Genomic DNA, 21575 nt, shown 5'->3' with positions numbered 1-21575 from the left:
AAACCCCTAACTTTCTTTCTCCCAGGACAGAAGTGGAGGAGGCAGGAGGAGAGTGTGGCAGCCTGGGCAGAAGAGATGTAGTGGTGCCTGCTGATGTGGCCCCTCTGTGGGCCCAACCCCACCCTGGAGCCCGTGCAAAGGCTGTGCTATCTTTAGTGGTTGCCCTTTGTAATCTTTAGAGGACATTGCTGACGTGGCTGTTTCCTGGGTTGGACCTTTTTCCCTAGAGAGCCATGCCCTTTGGGGAGTGAGAAATTGCTATAAGGTGGGGCGGGCGGTGGGGAATTGTTGGGGGCTTCTCGAACTTGGCTGCTGTTCCCTACTTTCTCTCAAGTCAGAGAGTGAGACATTTAGACTCTTTGGGCAATCATAAGACTTTTGAAGAAAAGACGTAAAGTATCATCTAGCCTGACCTCATGTCACAGAGGAGAATATGGAGGTCCAGAGAAGGGAAGGGTTTTTATCAGCATCACACACTGCTTAGAGGCTATGCTGGGCTTCAGCCTGGCTCCTGAGTCTAGTCCTCTCATTGGCATGCCCCACACAGGCTGCCTGGTAATAGCAGTGGTCGGGGAAGTCCTGTTAAGGCTCGGTCAGGTCAGTTGTTACCTGGCTCAGAGCCCTGCATGCTCCATCTCCCCCAGAGAAAAGGCCAAGGGCCTAGCTGTGGCCTCAGGGCCTGTCTGCCCTGGTTCCCACCACCCCCACCCACCCCTCACATTGCTAACCTGTCCCCTCCTCCTCACTGTTACCACACTGGACTCCTGGTTGTTCCTGAGATTCCCACCTCGGGGCCTTTGCACTTGCTGATCCTTTGCCTGGAATATCTTCCCCCAGGTATCTGCATGGCTGACTCCACTCTTCCCCCAGAGACCTCTGCCCCAACCGTCGTAGATAAAATGCCCTCCTTCCTCACCATTCTCGATCCCTCTCCTCCTGTATTCCTTTTCTCTAGAGCCTTTATCACCGTCTGGCATGGCATATAGATATTTATTTAACTCTTTCTTTGTCTCCTCCCTGTGGAACGTAAACACCAAAACTTGTTCTGTTTTGTTCACTACTCTGTCCCCAGAACCTACAACATGCCTGGCACAGGCTGGGTGTGATGGCTCACACCTGTAATCCCATGTCATCCCAGCACTTTGGGAAGCCAAAGTGGGTGGATCGCTTGGGCTCAGGATTTCAAGACCAGCATGGGCAACATGGCGAAACTCTGTCTCTACCAAAAATACAAAAATTATCCAAGTGTGGTAGCACACGCCTGTGGTCCCAGCTGCTTGGGAGGCTGAGGTGGGAGGATTGTTGATGCCTGGAAAGTCAAGGCTGCAGTGAGCTGTGATTGCGCCACTGCACTCCAGCCTGGGTGACAGAGCAAAACTCTGTCAAGTAAATAAATAAATAATACATGCCTGACATATAGTAAGTGCCCAGTATCTATCTGTTGAAAGAAGGAAGGGGGCAAAGGTGGGAGGGAGGGGAGGAAGGAAAGATAAACACAAATGGAAATGAAAGGCCTCCAGGCCCTTGGTTTTAAGGATGGTTTGATTTGGTTAGTCTCCTCTATAGGAAAAGGACACAGTGGGCTGGGGTGGTGGAGACTCCATTGCTTTCCATTGGCCATGTGGATCCATCTCTTTGGCATGGTAGGCTGGCAACATTTCCTGAGCTCCATTCATCCTGCGTGGCCCTTGTACCTACCATGCCTAGACTCCCTTTTCTGGCAAGGAAAAGACAGGTACTAGAAGATGAGCTGAGGACCCAGGGAAAGACTGTGGGGGGTTGTACACACAAAATATATTAAAAAAAATTTTTTTTGAGACAAGCCCTCACTCTGTCACCCAGGCTGGAGTGCAGTGGTGCCATCACGGCTTACTGCAGACTCTACCTGCTGGGCTCAATTGATCCTCCCACCTCAGCCTCCTGCGTAGCTTGGGACTACAGGTGCATGCCACCATGCCTGCCTATTTTTAAAAAAATTTTTAGTAGAGACAATGTCTTACTATGTTGTCCAGGCTAGTCTTGAACTCCTGGACTCAAGCAATCTGCCTGCCTTGGCCTCCCAAAGTGCTGGGATTAGAGGTATGAGCCACCGGCCCAGCCTACAATATATAAATTTTGATTGTGTTCATAAAATTGGGAGGTTGGGAGGGGAAGCTGAAAGCTCCCAGGTTTAGGTCCTGCCCCTTTTTTGTGGGTAGCCTTGGACAGTTACTTCCCCTCTCTCAGCCTCAGCTTCCTCATGTATAAAATAAGAATTGGACTAGGCATCGACTCTCCTAGGGATCCATGCAGATGGGCTTCGGGGGTCTTTGCCTCCGACAGACAAGGGCCAGTGATCTAGGTTGTTCCCAAGGTCCCTTCTAGTACTGAAATCCATGTAGACCTCTGCATTTGAAATTCTGCCCTCTTTGGATTGAATATCAGCTTTTTGATGAAACCATGACTTTCTTGATATGCTGAAAATAAAGGTGACAGTTTAAAAAAGTAAATATTTAAAAAGTTTTCTCAGTGCCGGTTACTTTAGTAAATGTGGGTTTTTTTTTTCTTTTTTCTTCTTTGTCTCAACCTATAAGCAATCACAAGATCAAACAAGTTTCAGTTTGAGTTCCCTCTGCTTGACAGTCTGAGCCTGTATCGCCTTGACTTATCAAGTTTGCTTTCAGCTAGTCTGGCTGTTTTGGGGAGGCCTTATCAGCCAAGTGTTCAGCCCTCAGCATAGGAAGATATGGTCTTGGGCTTTCTTTGGAAGCTGGTACCCCTCATCCACTTATCTCCACCTCCCTTCAACCCCTCACCTGCCCCTCAACCTGGCCAATGAGTTGTTGTAACACAGCAGTAATAGTCCCACTAGCTTTGGGAAGATCATCAAATTCTTCCCCCTTCCCAATCCCTTGCCTCTTACCCAGAACTAGTTACATAATTTACTGAGCTCAGTGCAAATGAAAATGTGAGGCCTCTTGATTAAAAATCATTAAGACTTTCAAGATGGTGACAAGAGCACCTTCAGCAAGCATGGGGTCCTGTGAGACTGCACGGGCTGCATGTTCCTAAAGCCGGTGCTGCCCTTGCCACTTCCATCTTAGGTTACCAGGACCAACCATGGAGATGTATATAACACAATTTGAGAGGCACTGAACATTCCCTCGGAAGGAATTTGAGTTATTTCTATCATGGCCTGTGAGATTCAGGGCTGCTATCCTGAGCCACTGTGTGTTTGGAAAATCCGTACAACTGGGTAGGGAGGGTTTGGACAGTGCCCATGAGTCCTGGTAGAAGGGGCAGAGAAGGATGATTTATAAATGTTCATACTGCCCAAGCAGCCCCACGGATGCTGACAGCATCATTTGTTCTGTCCTTTACAAAGTATTTTCATGGATAAATGAAATGTGTTATATCCATACAATGGAATGTTATTCATCCATAAAAACAGTTGGAGTACTGATACATGCTACAACATGGATGAACCTTGAAGACATTATGCTGAGTGAAAGAAGCCAGTCACAAAAGGCCATATGGTGTACAATCCCATTTATAGGAAATGTCCGGAATGGGCAAATCTGTAGAGATAGAAAGCAGCTGTCAGGAGAAGAGAGGAAAAGAGAGTGACTGCGAATGAGTACGGGGTTTCTTTGGGATGATGAGAATGCCCTGAAATAAAGTAGTCATAGTAATAGTTGTACCACCTTGTGACTATCCTAAAAATCAGTGAATTGTACACTTTAAAAAAGAGTGAAGTTTTTGGTATGCTAATTAAATTTTTATTTTTAGGCCTGGCACAGTGGCTCACGCCTGTAATTCCAGCACTTTGGGAGGCCGAGACAGGTGGATCACCTAAGGTCAGGAGTTTGAGATCAGCCTGACTGACGTGGTGAAACCCCGTCTCTACTAAAAATACAAAAATTAGCCAGTCATGGTGGCTCACACCTGTAATTCCAGCTACTTGGGAGGCTGAGGAAGGAGAATCGCTTGAACCCGGGAGGCAGATGTTACAGTAAGCTCAGATCGCGCCACTGCACTCCAGCCTGGGTGACAAGAGCAAAACTCTGTCTCAAAAAAAAAAAAAAATTGTTTTTATTTTTTAAAAGTTAGCTAGAGGAGGCCAGGTGTGGTGGCTCACGCCTGTAATCCCAGCACTTTGGGAGGCTGAGGTGGGCAAATCATAAGGTCAAGAGATTGAGACCATCCAGGCCAACATGGTGAAACCCCGTCTCTACTAAAAATACAAAAATTAGCTGGGCGTGGTGGTATGTGCCTGTAGTCCCAGCTACTTGGGAGGCTGAGAAAGGAGAATTGCTTGAACCCGAGAGGCAGACGTTGCAGTGAGCTGAGATCACGCCACTGTACTCCAGCCTGGCGACAGAGTGAGACTCTGTCTCAAAAAAAAAAAAAAAATTAGACGAAAACTCATGAAGGTTTCAACATTTAACCCTCTCCCCTCTGCCCTTCTGGGTGTTGATTCAGCACAGGAGCAGCCTTCTGCCTTCCATGTGCATCTCCCTCTTACTCCTGTCTCTCCCCTACCCCAGCCACAGATCATCTCTCAGACATCCCTCACGCAAAGCCTGTTTTCCAGGAACGATCCTCTGGAAGCATTCATGCTAAGCGGATATGTGGCTGCTAAGACTTAGCCTCTCCAAGGCATTTGCATATTAGCTTATAAAAGGAGAAACCTTTTAGGTGAGAGGAATGAACGTTTAATTTTAGAATTCCAAGTAAGAGCAAGCATGTGTGAAAGGTTTTTATTTTGTTTGGGGTGGGAGTGCTCAGTGCCCTGGAACTGGGGGTGGCCAGGCCCCCTTCACACTGATTGGGCTGACCCCAACATCTGGGGAGCTTGGTGGTGAGTGGTAGGCCGAGAAACATCCCCTTCAGGACAAGCAGTTTCCCCCAGACCCAGCCACACTGCCTTCACATTTCCTAAAGGGGGGACATTGTGACTTGTGAGGCTGCCAGGAGGAGACAGCTTCTAATCGGGTTTCATTTCTTCTGTTTAATGTGCTTGGTTTTTGAATCAAGGGGGCCCCATTTCAGACAAGCCCCTTGCCTGGTTCTTATCTGCTCTGGCCCCTGTGAAGTTCACTTCTGCTTGCCCTTGTCCAGGGGTTCTCCAGGCTCCCACTTCCCTCTTTACACCTCCTGCACCTTCCCTCTCCTTCCCCATAGTGATCGTGATCACAGCCCCCCATAGTAATCACAGCCGCAGTCTTCAAGACCAGTTTAGTTCAGGCTTCTTCACCCATCTTTGAGAATCCTCTTTAGTCAGTCAGTGTGTAGCCTTCCTCCTTCATGTTCTTCGTGGTCCCTGGACCCTGAGACTTTTGTCTTAATCGCCTTTGGAACTTTAGTGCCTGGCATGGTGCTTGGACATAGTAGACACTTAATAAATGCTTTTGGACTGCACAAAACCAAGGCTGTGTTTGGCCCTGTGAGGGCATGAGGAGCAGCGAAATCAGCAAGAGAGGTGGCGAGACAGCTGTCAGCCTCAGGCGTTTCTTGCTAAGAGAGGAGGAACTAGCATTTGTGTGGATAAAGAAGAGGCTCCTCTGAGCTTCATGTGCATGGGATGATGAGCAAAGGGTGGCTCCGGAGCTGCTCCACAGAGCGGTGGCTTTCATGGAGTATCCAATTCTGCAGGATCTCTTGGATTTCGGGCTTGCATCTTCAGCCAGAAGGCATCTTCATGAACAGGTGTTTATGAAGTGCCTACCATATGCCAGGCACCCATCTAGAGCCTGTGACTTTGTTGGTGCCCCATTGTGTGATGGACTTGGAAGAACACAGAAGGCCCTGCCTGGGCTGGGACAGTCGCTTTACCCTGAGCTTCCTGGGTTTCTTCCAGCTTCCAGGGGTGTTAATTTCCCGTATAATTACTTTTGGGCAAAACACATTGGTGCTTATGTCTTTTTTTTTTTTTTTTTTTTGACAGAATCTTGCTCTGTTGCCCAGGCTGGAGTGGTGCAACCTTGGCTCACTACAACCTCCATCTCCCAGGTTCAAGCAATTCTCATGCTTCAGCCTCCTGAATAGCTGGGACCACAGGTGCACGCCACCACACCCGGCTAATTTTTTGTATTTTTTTTAGTAGAGACAGGGTTTTACCATGTTGCCCAGAGTGGCCTCGAACTCCTTAGCTCAGGCAATCCACCCATGTCAGCCTCCCAAAGTGCTGGGATTGCAGGTGTGAGCCACCACACCTGGCCAGGTGCTTATGTCTTAAACACTGCCGTTCACATTTCTACCTCTGAGGAGATGGTAGGGGGTGAGGGTAGGACCGGGCTGTCCTCTCAGCCCCATCTATCTGGTAGGTGGATGTAGGTCTTGCTCTGTCAGTCAGAGCTCTGGCAGGAAATGACTGGTACACACAGAGGGTTTAACTGGAGAGGACTATTTACAGATGTGTGGGCATGGTGAGGGAAACCATCTAAGGCTGGTGAGGCTCCCCAGAGCTGACAACAGTGGGAAGCTATTACCTCCCCTCGGCCAGAAGGAAGGAGCCCCAGGGATGGGTAGAAAGGGCCTCGACAACAGCTGTGATGGTGACGAGACACAACCACTGTCAAACTGTGGTGAAGAGGAGGAAGGGGGAATAAATGCTCTCACTTTAACTAAATCCAGCTGGAAGCCCAGAGAGCCCAGCTGATATAGCCAGTGGTCCAGGAAGGGCAGAGAACAGAGTGTGTAGGGGCAAGCTGCACACACCCGCCCCTGGCTGCCTGGGCATTCTAAGGCTTAGCAGGCTCTTCCCCTTCTTCTTCTTCTTTTTCTTTTTCTTTTTTTTTTTTAAAAAAAAAGACAGAGTCTCACTTTGTTGCCAGGCTGGAGGGCTATGGTGCCATCTCGGCTCACTGCAACCTCCGACTCCCTGGTTCAAGCAATTCTCCTGCCTCAGCCTCCTGAGTAGCTGGGATTACAAGCACGTGCCACCACGCCCAGCTAATTTTTGTATTTTTAGTAGAGACAGGGTTTCACCATGTCGGCCAGGATGGTCTCAATCTCCTGACCTCACGGTCTGCCCACCTTGGCCTCCCAAAGTGCTGGGATTACAGACATGAGCCACCATGCTCGGCCTTTTTTCTTTTCTGTCTTTTTTTTTTTTTTTGCTCTTGTTGCCCAGGCTGGAATGCAATGGTGCAATCTTGGCTCACCGCAACCTCTGCCTCCCAGGTTCAAGCGATTCTCCTGACTCAGCCCCCTGAGTAGCTGGGATTACAGGCATGTGCCACCACGCCTGGCTAATTTTTTTTGTTTTTTTAGACGGAGTCTCACTCTGTTGCCCAGGCTGGAGTGCAGTGGCGCCATCTCGGCTCACTGCAAGCTCCGCCTCTGGGGTTCACAACATTCTCCTGCCTCAGCCTCCCGAGTAGCTGGGACTACAGGCACCCGCCACCACACCCAGCTAATTTTTTGTATTTTTAATAGAGACGGGGTTTCACTGTGTTTGCCAGGATGGTTTCGATCTCCTGACCCCATGATCCACCCGCCTTGGCCTCCCAAAGTGCTGGGATTGCAGGTGTGAGCCACCGTGCCCAGCCTAATTTTGTATTTTTAGTAGAGACGGGATTTCTCCATGTTGGTCAGGCTGGTCTTGAACTCCCCACCTCAGGTGATCCACCCGCCTGGGCCTCCCAAAGTGCTAGGATTACAGGCGTGAGCCACCGCACCCAGCCTCTTCCCCTTCTTAGGTGACTCAGGATGTGCCCAGTCCACCAGTGCTCCCTTCTTCACAACACTGTGGCTGTTAGAAAGAAGAAAGTGCCCCGGCCACACCAGCAGGATGGCCACTGGTATTTTGACTATAGCAAGAATAACAAATTATATTTATTGACAGCATTTTATGTGCATCCTCTCATTAAATCTTTACAACAACCATAGCATGGGTACCCTGATTATCCTTGTCTTCATCCTGTTACTGAGGAAAAATGTGGAGCTGAGAGAGGTTAGCAAGCTACCCAGTTGCTTAGCTAGCCAGAGGTAGAGTTGAGCTCAGACCAATTCTGACATGACTCCCAAACACACACTCTTACCCTTTGCCTGACTCAGGGTCTCATTCCTCCGTAGTGGGGCCCCACCCACCCTGTGGTCAGTGCCACGTGTGTGCTGGCCCATTGCTTGGGATGGTCTTCCCACTTCCTCTCCAGTTGACCCCATTGAACCCATTTTTTGAGACCCAACTCAGATCTCACTTCCTCTGAGACCTTCTCATCCCTCTCCATCTCTCTATTAGGCATCAGTGGCAGGCGATTCTCCGCCATCCCTTGGGATGTTGTCTGGCTGTTTTGAGTGTGCACATCTCCAAAGTCTCCAATGAGAATCCAGCTTTCTTAGGTGCGAATCCTAGGTCGTGAGTTTTCTTTCACTCAAAAGGTTTAGTTGAAGAGACTTTAAGTTAGTTAGGGGGAAGGGAACTGACTGGGAGGATACAGCACCCAGAGACTGGACTCTAAGTGGTCACAGGGGAATGGTCCTGTGGGGGGAAGCCATTGCCACTCTGAGGCCTGAAGGAACTCCATTGGAAAGAACTGTCACTGTAGCCCAGTGAGAGCCGTAGCTGTTGGACACAAGCCTCATGTAGGAGCTGATGGGTTTGAGAACTGGCTTTCTACTTGGTTAGTAAGAGCTCAACAAAAGCCAACAGGGAGGACTTTCTTTAAGGCAAATGAAGAACAGAAGCTAGAGCTGACTCTAGTAGGAGCTTACAGTCTAGTTGAGGGGTTTTTGTTTTTGTTTTTTGAGACTGAGTTTTGCTCTGTCACCCAGGCTGGAGTGCAGTGGCTTGATCTCGGCTCACTGCAACCTCTGGCTTCTGGGTTCAAGTGATTCTCATGCCTCAGCCTCCTGAGTAGCTGGGATTACAGGCACCTGCCACCATGCCCGGCTAATTTTTGTATTTTTAGTAGAGACAGAGTTTCACCATGTTGGCCAGGCTGGTCTCGAACTCCTGACCTCAAGTGATCCACCTTCCTCAGCCTCCCAAAATGCTGAGATTACAGGCATGAGCCACTGCGCCCGGCCTTAGTTGAGATTTTGAGGGAGGGAAAACAGGCACATACCTCCTACTTAAACAGAACAGCGCTGCTACAGGGCAAGATTTCCCCCTGAGCAGATGAGCTTGCCATATACAAGCACAATGTCGGGGGACATTTAAGGAGACAGAATTGCCAATGGCTTCTTTCTTATAGGACAGGGGCTGAATGCTAGTCCAGCTCTGTAGGGTTCCCCAGAAGGCCTCACACAGGTCACAGATGCATCTGGTTGAGCATGCCAATCTGTGTTTTGGCACTCTTGAAGTCTCAAAGTTCTTTAAAAAGCTACCTCGAGAGCCCCAGAAGTTTGGATACATTGCAAATGTCCTTCGCCTTTGGAGCTGATGCCAAGGAGGGGGTTGAGCATCAGGTCTCTCGGCCTCGGGAACCGCTGCATTGGGAGGACCTCAGTCTGCCTCCTGTGTGGGGCTGCTTAATCTCATTTCTTTTTTCTCTATTCCTATTTTGCCACCCACTCCTGTTGGCCTAGATCCTCCTAGACACTGGAAGGGTAGATCAAGTGAGGAAGCATTTGGAAGGAGACACAGCAGATGAAAGGTTGAGAGTTCTTTGTTTAGGCCCTTCTTTGCTGGCCCTTGTGAATTTTGGTAAGTTTCCTTGGAGTTTTCTCTCTGCTAGGCCTTGGACGTGCTCAGAGACACTCCAGTTATCCTGAATGCCTTTTACTTCCCTGAACACATCACCTACCCTCTGACCTCCAGGCCTTTGAACTCTCAGTTCTGTTCTTGCTGCCTAGAGCACTCCGCCATCCCTCTTCACTGCCTTGTAAAACATTAGGGAGCCGTGGGGACTGTGGAGAATCCCGCCGTTTGCACTCCATCTAAAGAGTTTCTGGGCTCCTGATTTACAGGTTGTGGGCCTGAGGGTTACTTGGATTGTATGTGGCTGCTCCCCTTTGCAGAGACTCAGAAAGCCTTGGGGAGCATAGCCTGGGAAAAACATAGAGGAAAACAGCGAAAACCAGGGCTCAGAGGAGACACTCAGGAGAGGATAGTGGATCCTCCTCAGGGGCCAGGGAGAGCTGATAGGGAGTGACCTCAGGAGGCCAGAGAGGCTCTGGAAGGGGCTTTATACCTATGTGAGGACATTTCTTCTGCATCTGTTCTTGGGGGCTGGCAGGGCCAAGGGGTGACTTGGGGTCAATGCCAGTGGTAGACTCAGGACCCAGGCCGCGCACAGAAGCCAGGAGGGCCTGGCTGGGGAAGACCCTTCATTTTACAGAAAAGAGATAATTCTCTATGCTAGTCTGTGACCTGCTCTGGTACCTTTGCTTTTTAAACTATGTAGGTTTCGGACATCAGATAATGCCTTGGTTCATGGTTTTTGTTTAAAGAGATGGGATCTTGCTATGTTGCCCAGGCACTCAAGTGATTCCCTTGCCTTAGCCTCCCAAGTAGCTGAGACTATAGGCATGTGTCACCATGCCCAGCTCTGGTTCAGGTTTTAAACTATTATTTTTTCTTTGTTATGTAAATAAAACATAACAAAGATAACAAAGAGGAAAGGGAAGTGAAAGTAATGTCACCCATAATCCCACCACTCAGATATCGTTTACATTTAGAACCTGGACATGCATACTTCCCAGACAATTTTTTGTGTTTTTATAAATACAGAAGCAAATCGGAGATGCATTTTGTAACCTGCTGTGTGTATGTGTGTATGTGTGATTTGTGTCCATTGAAAAGAATATATGCTTTCCCAAATTCGAATGGTAGGGTATAAAGAGACCCCCCCTTCCCCTGCATCCATCCTTTACCCCCTAATTCTGCTCCTCAGAGGCAGCCTCTTTGAATAGTTGCTGGTATATCGTTGGTAAGGGAGACATTTAGAAGGGATAATGTGTGTGGAATAGCAAAACTGTTAGTATGGCTTGTACAGATGTTTTCATGTAGAGGTCAGGAGGAAGGTGAAGGGTAGGTTTAGAGGGACTGGGAAGTAGTTTGTGGTTACAGAAGAGACTTTCAGAAACTGGAGTTAGAGAAGGAGGATATGGAGAAGTTTTTAGGCCTGGGTTTTGATTGGATTTGTCATAAGGAGCAGGGTGAGTGAAGGTGAATGCAACAGTGGGCGGGGCCAGATATTGTGAAATTTTACCTCCTGGGTGGAGACTGGGCCAGAGAGGGCAGCAGGTATGCAAATGGACAAGAGACACATCAGGAAGTGGTAATAGTATGATAACTGGTAGATATTTGTAAAATACCTTTGCTTGACAAAACAAAAGTTGGCAGCCCTAGTTAGTCCCCTCTTCTGTTTGTTTGTTTAAAAAAAAAGTTTTAGCAAATCTGTGAATACCAAAAACCTGAGCAAACGTGTAGAACCGGACTGGGTGGGGGTGCAGATTTTAGATTCAGTTCTGGTTTTGGGTCTGACTGACTATGCAGTTTTGGACTCCTCAGTTTGTTTGTTTGTTTGTTTGTTTGTTCATATTTTTTGAGTTGGAGTCTCTCTCTGTTGCCCAGGTTGGAGTGCAGTGGCTTGATCTTGGCTCATTGCAACCTCTGCCTCCCAGGTTCAAGCGATTCTCATGCCTCAGCTTCCTGAGTAGCTGGGTGGCACCTGCCACCATGCTGGCTAACTTTTGTATTTTTAGTAGAGACGGGGTTTCACCATGTTGGCCAGGCTGGTCTGGAACTCTTGACCTCAAGTGATCCACCCGCCTTGGCCTCCCAAAGTGCTAGGATCATAGATGTGAGCCACCGTACCTGGCCTCCTCAGTTTTTTTAGATCCCAGCCTTCTTATCTGCAGATAAGCAGTTCTCAACCCTGTAGGCACATTAAAATCACTGGGAAACTTATAAAAGGAAACAGTTGATGTCAGAGCCCCACTCCAGACTGAATGTGTCAGAATCTTGGGGAGCCTGGGAATTTTTTTCAGAAATGCAGCTAACATTGGGAACCCCTGGATTCGGGTCATCTTAATTGCTCATTTTAGCCCTAAAATGTTACTATTCTCTGTATTGTATCATATAATTTCATTCCTTTCAGATACTGTGCACAAATGTCATAAACTTCTTACATACCAAGAAGTCGTTTTTTAATTAAAAAACTCCCCATAATTCTCATTAGGCCTGTGATATAATGCCTATGTCCTGCAATCAATAAATTAGAATCATAAATGTAGTAAAACATCAAATAATTACTTTTTTGACCCAAAAGTCCAAAGCGTGGACTTTAATCTTTAATTTCTCATTCCCTCATTTTGAAAAAACTACTGCCTGGAGTCCTGGGGCCATCTCTATTTGTAAAGAAGACGCTGAAACATTGAGACATTACTGGAAGTGTCTTTGCTAGAAGAATTGTGTATACCGTAAGTTCCAAATTAGGAGGTCCAGTTTGGGGAAGCTTTATCGGATCTAAATTCTACATGGAGTGGGAGGTGTTTAGAGCCTTGGTGCTTGCTGTTTTATCTTTACCATTGAAGTTCTTGGTTTTGTCTCTTCCTAAATGAGTCATTTTTTTAAAAAGGAACCTAACTTGGGGGGGCGAGGAAACCACTGCGGGAGGTGCTGTGTGGGGGCGCCGAGGAGCCAACCATCAGGAGACTGAGTTTACAGCTGGGCCCTCCACTCAGGAGGGGTAGAGGGACCTGTCCTTGCTGAGGGTGACTCAGAGACAAGTGGGACATAACCTGGTTGGGGAGGTACAATAGGAAGGTATTGATGTTGTGTATTAATCTACCGAGTATTTACTGGAGCACAGCCACCAAATATACTGCCTGGATGCAGGGCCCATTCCACGGGAGATTGTTCACAATCTCCCAAGTTTGTCCTCTACTTGAGATGAGACACAGATTGTGTCCACATTTGCCTGCACTTTCAGATAAGTGAACTGAAGTTATCGAGCCCCATACTGGTGTGAGCAATGCAAGTAAAAATGTTAGGGCCAGGCAGGATGTCAAAGTGGAAGGAGATGGCAGCTGAGGACCCCACTGTGGAATGCTAAAGGGCCCGATGATACAGACGCTGGCCGGGCAGCCAGATGGAGATCAGATCGGGGATGGGAGCTCTGCGGGACCTGTGTGTGTCACTTCCCCTTTCTGTGCTAAGATCTCCCAGCTGAAAAATGGTCCCCTGCTACACACCTCAGTCACCAGGCCCCTGCCAGCTGTTGGGAGTGCCTGATGTCCTAGATGCCTGAGTGGGTAGGGGTGGGAGAGAGAGCAGGAGGGGGTGAGCAGAGCCTGGCCTTGGAAACCAGAGCAGCTCCACACATTTTGGCCCAAATCCCTCCCATGCTTGGGGTGAGGAGAAGCCCAGGGTAAGGGTGCCTCCCTACAGCCAGGAAGATCTTGGTGCGGTGGGAGTGTTGGCTCTGCACGCCTCTCCTCCACACAGAGCCCCCAGCAGGGCCGGATTTCACCTTTTCTCAGTGGCGTGCAGCCTCTTGCCATTGTGCATGCGTGTTTTCTAAGTTTGTCACAAACTTCCTGTTTAGGTACAATCAGAGGCTCGGAGCTTTGTGTGTTTTGAAACCCGGGCATTCACCGAGGTCCGGTGCTTCTCTCTTACCAGCAGTGGGGTGGCCTGTTTGTTTCTTTGCGGACTTCTGCCATCCTTCTTTGCAAACCTTCTTGCTGGGAAATGCTCTGTGGCCTCTGTGCTTGTTTCTGTTAGTAAGAGTGGAGAGAGCTGTGAGGTCTGAAGGCTGGAAAGGGGGAGGGGAGCAACACTGAGTGTGCCCCTTATGTAAGGCCAGGCCTGTGCTAGATATTATACTTCTATACACTTATTTTATTTAGGCCTCACAGTCACTCACGCAGAGCCAGCCTCCAAGAGGTGAAGGCTGACCTGGCTGACGAGGTCAGGATTTGATCGCAGGCCTGACTCCAGTGCTCCTGTGACTTCAGCTAAGTCCTGAGGAGCACAATGCCCCTTTGGTTGCCCCTGGTTTGGGCAGATCCTGATTTCTTATGGGGCATCTTGGTGACAGCATCCCCTTGAAACCTGTGGTTTTCTCTCAGCCCCATGTTACCCAGATCTGCCTGTCTGCCTGGGGTGATCAGATGGCCCTTGAGTGTTTTGCTGATTTTCACCTTTCCCAGCCATCTCCCTCTTGTGGCTCTGGGAATCCCAGAATTGTTAGATGGTGGTCCATAGCTGGTGATCGAAGTGGATCAGTCCAGCTCCTCATTTCCCAAAATAGAATATTCTTTTTCCTGCTTCTGGGTGCCCAGTCCTGACTGTTCTGCCAGTCACCATGAGCTTCTCCACACAGCTGGATTTCTCACATTTCAAGCTCTCCCTTGAAGAAGGAAGAAGAGAGTATATCTATCTATGTCTACAAAAGCATGTGAAAGGGTGGTAAAGGAAGGACACCAAGACCTTGAATATGCAGGTGCAGGAAGAGGAGGGAGGAGCCAAACCCAGCCATCCTCCTCCCCGTTAGAGTGGATGTTAGGAGGTGCCGGACTCTGGTGCCTCCTGCACAGGAAGAATAGGTATGCCTCCCAGCGTCAAGAAGGCCCTGTGTCTCTTCACTTGGCCATCTTGGTTCTCCTACATTTTCTGAAAAACTTCTGGAATCATATCACCTGAGCATCAGAATTGTTCTGTGGATCAAATAACTGAGACACTGTGTTGAGCAGCGGGCTGTTGCAAGCATTTTCAATACACGATTCATTGCCCTCAAGAAGCTGGCAGTCCACATGGGCACAGGGAGCTCTTGCCCAGAGAAGCTAGATGCAGTGAGCTCAGAAGAGCCAGGAGAGCTTGGTAAGCTGGGTTGGTGCCACCCAGCAGACTGCAGGAGAGGGCTGGAGCTGGGTGGCCAGAGGGCAGAGCTGCAGGGGAGGAATGTGCTGGGTGTTAGGACCTTGACGGGGTGCATGGACTGGGCAGGGGATTACAGATGGGGTGAGCAGAGGTACGCATGGGAAACAAGATTGAAGAAGGAGATGTGCACCATTTATGAAGGATCCCAAGGGATGGCTGTGGAGCTTGGAATGTTCCTGTATTGAGGAACCTCCAAAGCCAAAGCATGGAGCTGGGATTAGTAAATGCAATGCTGTAAGAAGATCCGTCTCGATTTGTGAACTGTAAATGGGCAGTGCTGGGAGGTAACTTAGGAGACATTTATCATGTCAAGAGTTAGGAATGAAATGTTGAGGACTTGGACTAGGGTGGTGGTAGTGTATGTAGAAAAGACGAGAGGGAAGTGGAAGGTTTCAAATCTTAGCTCTGCCACTTGCTACCTGTGTGCCCTTGAGCAAATTACTTCATCTCTTTCAACCTGTTTTGTCATCTATAGATAGAGGCTAAAAACACTTCACAGGACTCTTGTTTGAGGATTTTAACTTGTAACACACCCAGCACTTAGTAAGTGCTCAAGGAATAATGAATCTTCTCATGCGGGAAGAGGCATGGTTTTGTGATTGGGAGGGATTAGGGGAGTGGAGTATGAGGTTCTGAGTCTGGGAGCCCGGGAGAATGATGAAGCCTTCACAGAAAGAGATGGAACTGCTTGGGGCCTTTGAATTCAGCTTTAGGAACTTCTCCTCCTAAACCCTGGCTACTGAGGGCTGTCACAGAAAACCCCACATCCATGCAGATTGTGCCTCTACGAAACCACGGCCTCTGGCTAGAGCAGGGCCCTCTGGGATACTGGCCAGCAGCTGGCTGTCTCCAGTCAGGGTGTGGACTAGGGTGAGAGAGTAAGCCACCTAGGGCACAAACGTCAGGAGGTGCTGGGTTTCAGGGCCACGCCCGCACTTGATACCCACAGTGGGATGTGCACCCCAGCCTCCTCTCCTATCTGCCCTTCACCACTCAGGAGACAACCTGGCTTCTGTGTTCACTGAAAATATTACTCCACGGCGAGCCCACTCAGGTTCCCACCTGCCCTCCTGTGTGCTGACCTGCATCTGGGCTCATTCCCACCTGGTTTCCTTGCACTTAGAGAAAGAGACATCCTTCCTCCTGGCCAGAGAGAACCCTCTCCCTAGACAGGGATCCCCATGCTTCCTGCGGCCTCTGGGACCTCACGCCTCAGTCCTGCAGCAGCAACTTCCTCAGCCCTTCACACCCCTCAGCCTTACCTTCTCTTTTCTCCTCCCCTTACAGATGGATGTGTGGAAATAATCTGCCTTCGCTAACACAGCCCACGCAGGCTGGCCTCCACTGGTGGGGGCTTATGCCTGGTCCAGAGCAGGGACCCGGTGGGTTTGCTGCAGAGGCCTCCTGCCTTCTGCAGGGGCTGCCCTCTCTAAGGTCACCCACGGCTTCCATGTTGCCACACACAACGGACACTTCAGTCCTTATCTGTCTGGGCTCTTTGCTGCTTTTGACACTGGACAGCTTCCTCCTTCTTGCAACTCTCTTTTCTCTTGGCTTCTTTGATTCCATCATACAAAGTCTTTCAACAGCTATTTCTTGAGCACCTACTATGTGCCAGGCTCTGGGCACACCATAATACGATGTCCCTGCTCTCAGGGAATTTACAGTCTAAGGGAAGTGGGGAAAGGGGGATGAAAAAAATAATAAATGTCAGGTGGTAATAAGGGTTGCAAAGAGAAATACAACAGGGAAGGAGGCTAGGAAGGGGGCCAGGGTTTGAGGTGGGCCTCACTGCAAAGGACATGAGAGCAGAAACCTGTAGGAAGTGACAGATGCCTGGGGGAAGAGTGCTCCAGGGATGGGGAAGAGCAAGTGTGGAGGGCTGAGGCAGGAGCCTGCCTGGATGTTTTGAGGAAGCTGTTGTGGCTGGAGGAAATGGAGGAAGGGCAGAGTAGGAGGAGAAGAGGTCAGGTGTCTCAGTCCATCAGGGAAGAGGCCCAGCCAAGTCATGTGGACCGTGGCCATTTCAAGGACTTTGGCTTTTACTTTGATACAGATGAAATACTATAGGAGCGTTCTGAGCAGAAGAGTGATTTTTAAATGATCACTTAGGCTGCTCTGGGGAGCATGCTGTATTTGTTAGCTTGGGCTGCTATAACCAAGTACCACACACTGGGTGGCTTAAACCACAGATTTATTGTCTCACAGCTCTGGAGGCTGCAAGTCCAAGATCAAGGTGTTGGCAGGGCCATGCTCCTCTGGAGACTCCAGGGAAGGGTCTGTTTCGGGCTCCTCTCCAACTCTGGGTAGCTTCTTGGCTTGTGGCAGAAAACCTCCAATCTTCCAAATATCCCCTTTTTATAAGGACACCAGAGTCATTTTGGATTAGGAACCCCCATCCTACTTCAGTGGGACCTCATCTTAACTATTTATATCATCAATGACCCTGTTTCCTAATATGACATCTTCAATGACCCTGTCTCCTAATATGCCACATTCTGAGATCCTAGGGGTCAGGATGTCAACATAGGAATCTTGGGGAGACACAGTTCAACCCCCAAGACATGGTTATAGAAAGGTGAGGGGAGGAGTGGGACAACTAATTAGGGGGTTATCACAATAACCTAAGGAGAGATGCTGCTCACTTGGACCAAAGTGGTACCAGTGGAGGTGTCGAGAAATGGTGAGGGTCTGGATATTACTTTACGTTGAAGCTGGCGTCCTTTGCTGATGGATTAGACATGGGGTGTGAGGGAAAGAGGAAAGCCATGATGACTTGGGTTTAGAGCCTGAATAACCAGAATGAAGTTGAACGTCTTGGTCTCCTAAGTCCTCTTCTCCCCCGGGACCTTCCTCAGCAGCCTTTGCTGGGTCCTCATCCTGGGTGGGCCCATCAGCTGCTGGGTTCTTCAGGGCTCCATCCCAGGTCACTCCTCCGACCTCTCCCTGATTGATACTCACTGTTCCCATGCTGAAGCCAGATGTCCTGACTGTGCTCTTTGGGTCACTCCTGCAGGCCCTGGCTGTGGAGAATGCTGAAGGAAGAAGACGCAGAAGCAGGACGACCCTGAAAGATTCAGTCTCTTCATCCTCAAACAGGTAGCTTCTCGGGAGTTCTTGATGTTGGAATATTTTACAGCAAAGCAGTCGTAAGACCATTTCTTGGACCCATATGGTGTGGAGAATGCCCCAGGAAGTGGAGGAGGGCTGCTCTGGGCCTGGACATCCATTAATTTCTAGAAAATTTTCTCTGGGAAATGGTCAGGGATTGTGGATTCACATAATGGTTTTTGGCAGCTTCTGGAATGGGGCGGAGGGTGTCTCTTGATTTTGCAGAGTTGTAAATAGTTGAGGATCCAATGGATGTCTATGGATGGTAGTTCTAGAAGTGTTTAGAAGGATTTAAAAATGTCTGGGATGCAGTGGTGGTGTAGAAGGCCACTGTGGGAAGCTCCACAGAGCCTGCCAGAGGCGGATTGCTGGACTCAGGAGCCTTAGCTGGCCCTGGGGCATTCCTCGCGTTTTTATCGGGTCTGGCCTCATGATCCCTTCCATTCTCAGTTTGTCCCTCCATAAAATGGGCATACAGCTATGATTCCTCTGCTGGGCCTCCCACAAGCTGTTTCAAGGGTCAGTAGTTTGTGCATAAATAGAATTTTAAGCTTTTATTTCAGGTGTAAACCCTGATCCGGCAAGAGATGGCTCCATCCTCCACACATTCTTGGCGACAGTGGGGAAGCGGGGTGGTGTCTGATTTGATTATTTCGGTGTGTGTGGTTTTGTTTTCTTGGCATGTGCCACGCTTTCCATTCCTCCTGTATGAGGCTCAGAATTGATTGCTTCGGTTTTTTTATTGTGACTGATTCTGATTTAATTTTAAAGCCATTGTGTCTCGGGGTTCCAGTCGGAAACACGTGGCTCGTGCAAATGGGGTAATTGAAGAGCGTCTACTGAAGAGAGTATTTATAAGGATGCAGGCAGAGTTAAGAGAAGCCGCCAACAAGGGATGCTGAAGCGCCCAGGGCCAGCAGTGTCAGGGAGCTGTTACTGTGCCTGGAAGGAAGAGGGAGGGACTGGCTGTCGGGATGGGAAACAGGAGCTGGAGAGGTGTCCCTGGTAGAGGAATGCAATCAACCTACAGCAGCATGGCCAGGAAGGAGCCAAAAGAATAAATATCCTCATTGAACCCCTCGGATCTCCCATCTCCTGATGCCAGTGCCTCCCATTAGGCAGCCTCAGTCAGAGCCAGAAGGCAAGGGAATTGGGTGGATGCTGTCCACGGAGGGCAGAGCCTCTGTGGGGCAGAGCTGCCTGAAGGAGGATGGAGGGTGGATCTGCGGAGCAAATGGGAACAGTCTCACAGAGTCAAGAGTTGCAGGTCACTTGGATTATAAGGACGTTTCTGCTTTAGACCAAAAGAGGCTTTTGTGTATGTTTGAGTGAAACTTTGCATTGTGAGGTCAGCTACGTAGATGTGCCGGCTGTGAGGGATGGTAGGAGCAACGGAGATCCCAGTCCTTTTCAGACTTGAAAAGACCCAGGGAAGTCAAGGGATTTGCCCAAGGCCACTCATTAATTCATGAAAATGTTTCTCGAAAGCCCGTTACATTTTCTCAGGAAAAACAACACAAAACATTTGAAACAGTTTAAAAACAAACAAACAAACAAACAAAAAAAACAAAAAACAAAAAACAGCATAAAACAAAATCTGAGTAAGTGCCAGGAAGAGACTGTGGATTCACACACATTGTAGTCTGTTTGGGCTATTATAACAGAATGCCATAGATGGGGAGGCTTATAACCACCAACAAATCATATTTCTCACAGTTCTGGAGGCTGGAAGTCTGAGATGAGGGTGCCAGTATGGTCAGGTTCTGGTGAGGGTTGCTTTCACATTGCAGACTGACAACTTCTTGTGTCCTTACGTCATGGAAGGGACCAGAGCTCTCTCAGGCCTCCTGAATAAGGGCACTAACCCTGTTCATGAGGGCTTCACCCTCAAGACCTGATCACCTCCCAAAGGCTCCACCCCTAACACTATCACTTTGGGGATTAGGATTCCAACACATGAATTTGGGAGGGACACAAAACATTCAGGCCATAGAAGCTCGTTTCCCATTTATCAGTTTGGATTCTTTCAGGCTGACTACCAAAAATCCTAATTCTGAATACCAGAAAACCTAACTCAGGGGCTCCCACGGCACAATGAATTGATTAATCAGCTCATGTACCTGCCGTGTGCGGGGATAGGGTGGACTGCAGGGTGGGTGTGAACCAGCAGCTCAGCAGTATCCTAAACCATCCAGGTTTTTTTTTTTTTTAATCTCTCCACTCCTTCCTCCCTGGGTCAGTTCATCCTCAGGCTGGCTTCTGCACCAGACTGGCTCCTGCACCAGGCTGTGGGGAGGCTGGGGGTGCGTAGAGTTCTGGACACTTTGTCAGGGTAGGAGGGAAATAGATCTTGGGAGCTGCAGCTGACATCCACCATACTGTACCACCCATAGAAGTAGAATAATACCTTACTAACTTGGACCAGTCATTGGGGATAATAGTGAGAGGACACTCAACCTTAACTAGTAAAAGTTTGAATCTTCAAGTCTTTTAATGTGGTATAGTGTCAGGCAGGATCTTCCCAAACACATCCTGTTGGAAGCAGTTAGCATCTGTTTTTCAGTATGTCTTAAAACGTAGGACCTTCTAGTAGGTTAAATATACCTTCTGAAATCCCGTTTAATTTCTAATTTGCTTATTCAACCTTTTAATAGCCAGAGTAAACACTGAACTCAAATTCTGGGTTGGTGAAGATTAAATTACAGTAATGAGGTTCCTCATTTATAAGCTCATCTATAATGGAAATAAGAATAGCACATACTTTATAGGTTTGCTGTAAGGATTAACTGAGGTGATCTGAGTCAAGCGCTTAGCCCAGTGGATAGCCCAATAAATGTTACCTTTATTAGTGTCATATATTGCCAAATATTGTCACCTTTATGTTTTTATGTGCATGTTTAACTAGAAAATTAACTCTCTTCATAACAAATATATTATCTGCTGCTGATTAGTTCTGTTAGAGAGGAAGTAAATAAAGGTATTAAAATATTTAGTGTTTATGGATTCTTTTTTTACCGAAGTTTTTTTTTTCTGTTAGAATTCATTTTGGGGGAAGCCTAAATACAGATAAGTTTAAGGAGCATACAACTGAAAATAGATAGAACCTCTAGAATATAGAGATTTTAAAATTTTATGGCAATATGTTCTTATATTCTTAGTTGAAAAATCTCTTAAATAGTTGATGGCCTGTCATGACCTCATGACCTATCCCAGCTGATTTTGGGGGGTTTTTTGTTTGTTTTTTGGGTGTTTTTTTTGAGACGGAGTCTCGCTCTGTCACCAGGCTAGAGTGTTGTGGTGCGATCTCGGCTCACTGCAACCTCCGCTTCCCAGGTTCAAGTGATTCTCCTGCCTGAGCCTCCCGAGTAGCAGGGACTACAGGCACACGCCACCGCACCCAGCTAATTTTTGTATTTTTAGTAGAGATGGGGTTTCACCATGTTGGCCAGGATGGTCTCAATCTCCTGACCTCATAATTCACCCACCTCAGCCTCCCAAAGTGCTGGGATTATAGGCGTGAGCCACTGCACCTAGCGATTTTTTTCCTTATTCTCAGTCTGGAGGCTCTGGAGGGATGAGTGACCCCCCTTGCCTTTGGTTTCCTGAACCAGCTACACAGTCAGACTGTCCTGGGAGGATGGATGGATTT

General features: G+C 48.4%; 1 protein-coding gene across 17 annotated transcripts in view; it reads left to right on the top strand.

The window, feature by feature from the left end:
* The window catches only part of TRERF1 (transcriptional regulating factor 1), a 224166-nt gene that overhangs the window by 71322 nt on the left and 131269 nt on the right, over positions 1-21575 (top strand). For all 17 annotated transcript variants that reach the window (XM_008958785.4, XM_055113604.2, XM_063604901.1 and 14 more), the window contains one exon: positions 17832-17914. The gene's annotated coding sequence lies outside the window, so the exon portion shown is untranslated. The remainder of the gene's footprint in view (positions 1-17831; positions 17915-21575) is intronic.

The sequence above is a fragment of the Pan paniscus genome, chromosome 5 (assembly GCF_029289425.2).
Source record: "Pan paniscus chromosome 5, NHGRI_mPanPan1-v2.0_pri, whole genome shotgun sequence".
NCBI classification, from domain to species: Eukaryota; Metazoa; Chordata; class Mammalia; order Primates; family Hominidae; genus Pan; species Pan paniscus.
This window is presented reverse-complemented; position numbering and strand designations above follow the sequence as displayed.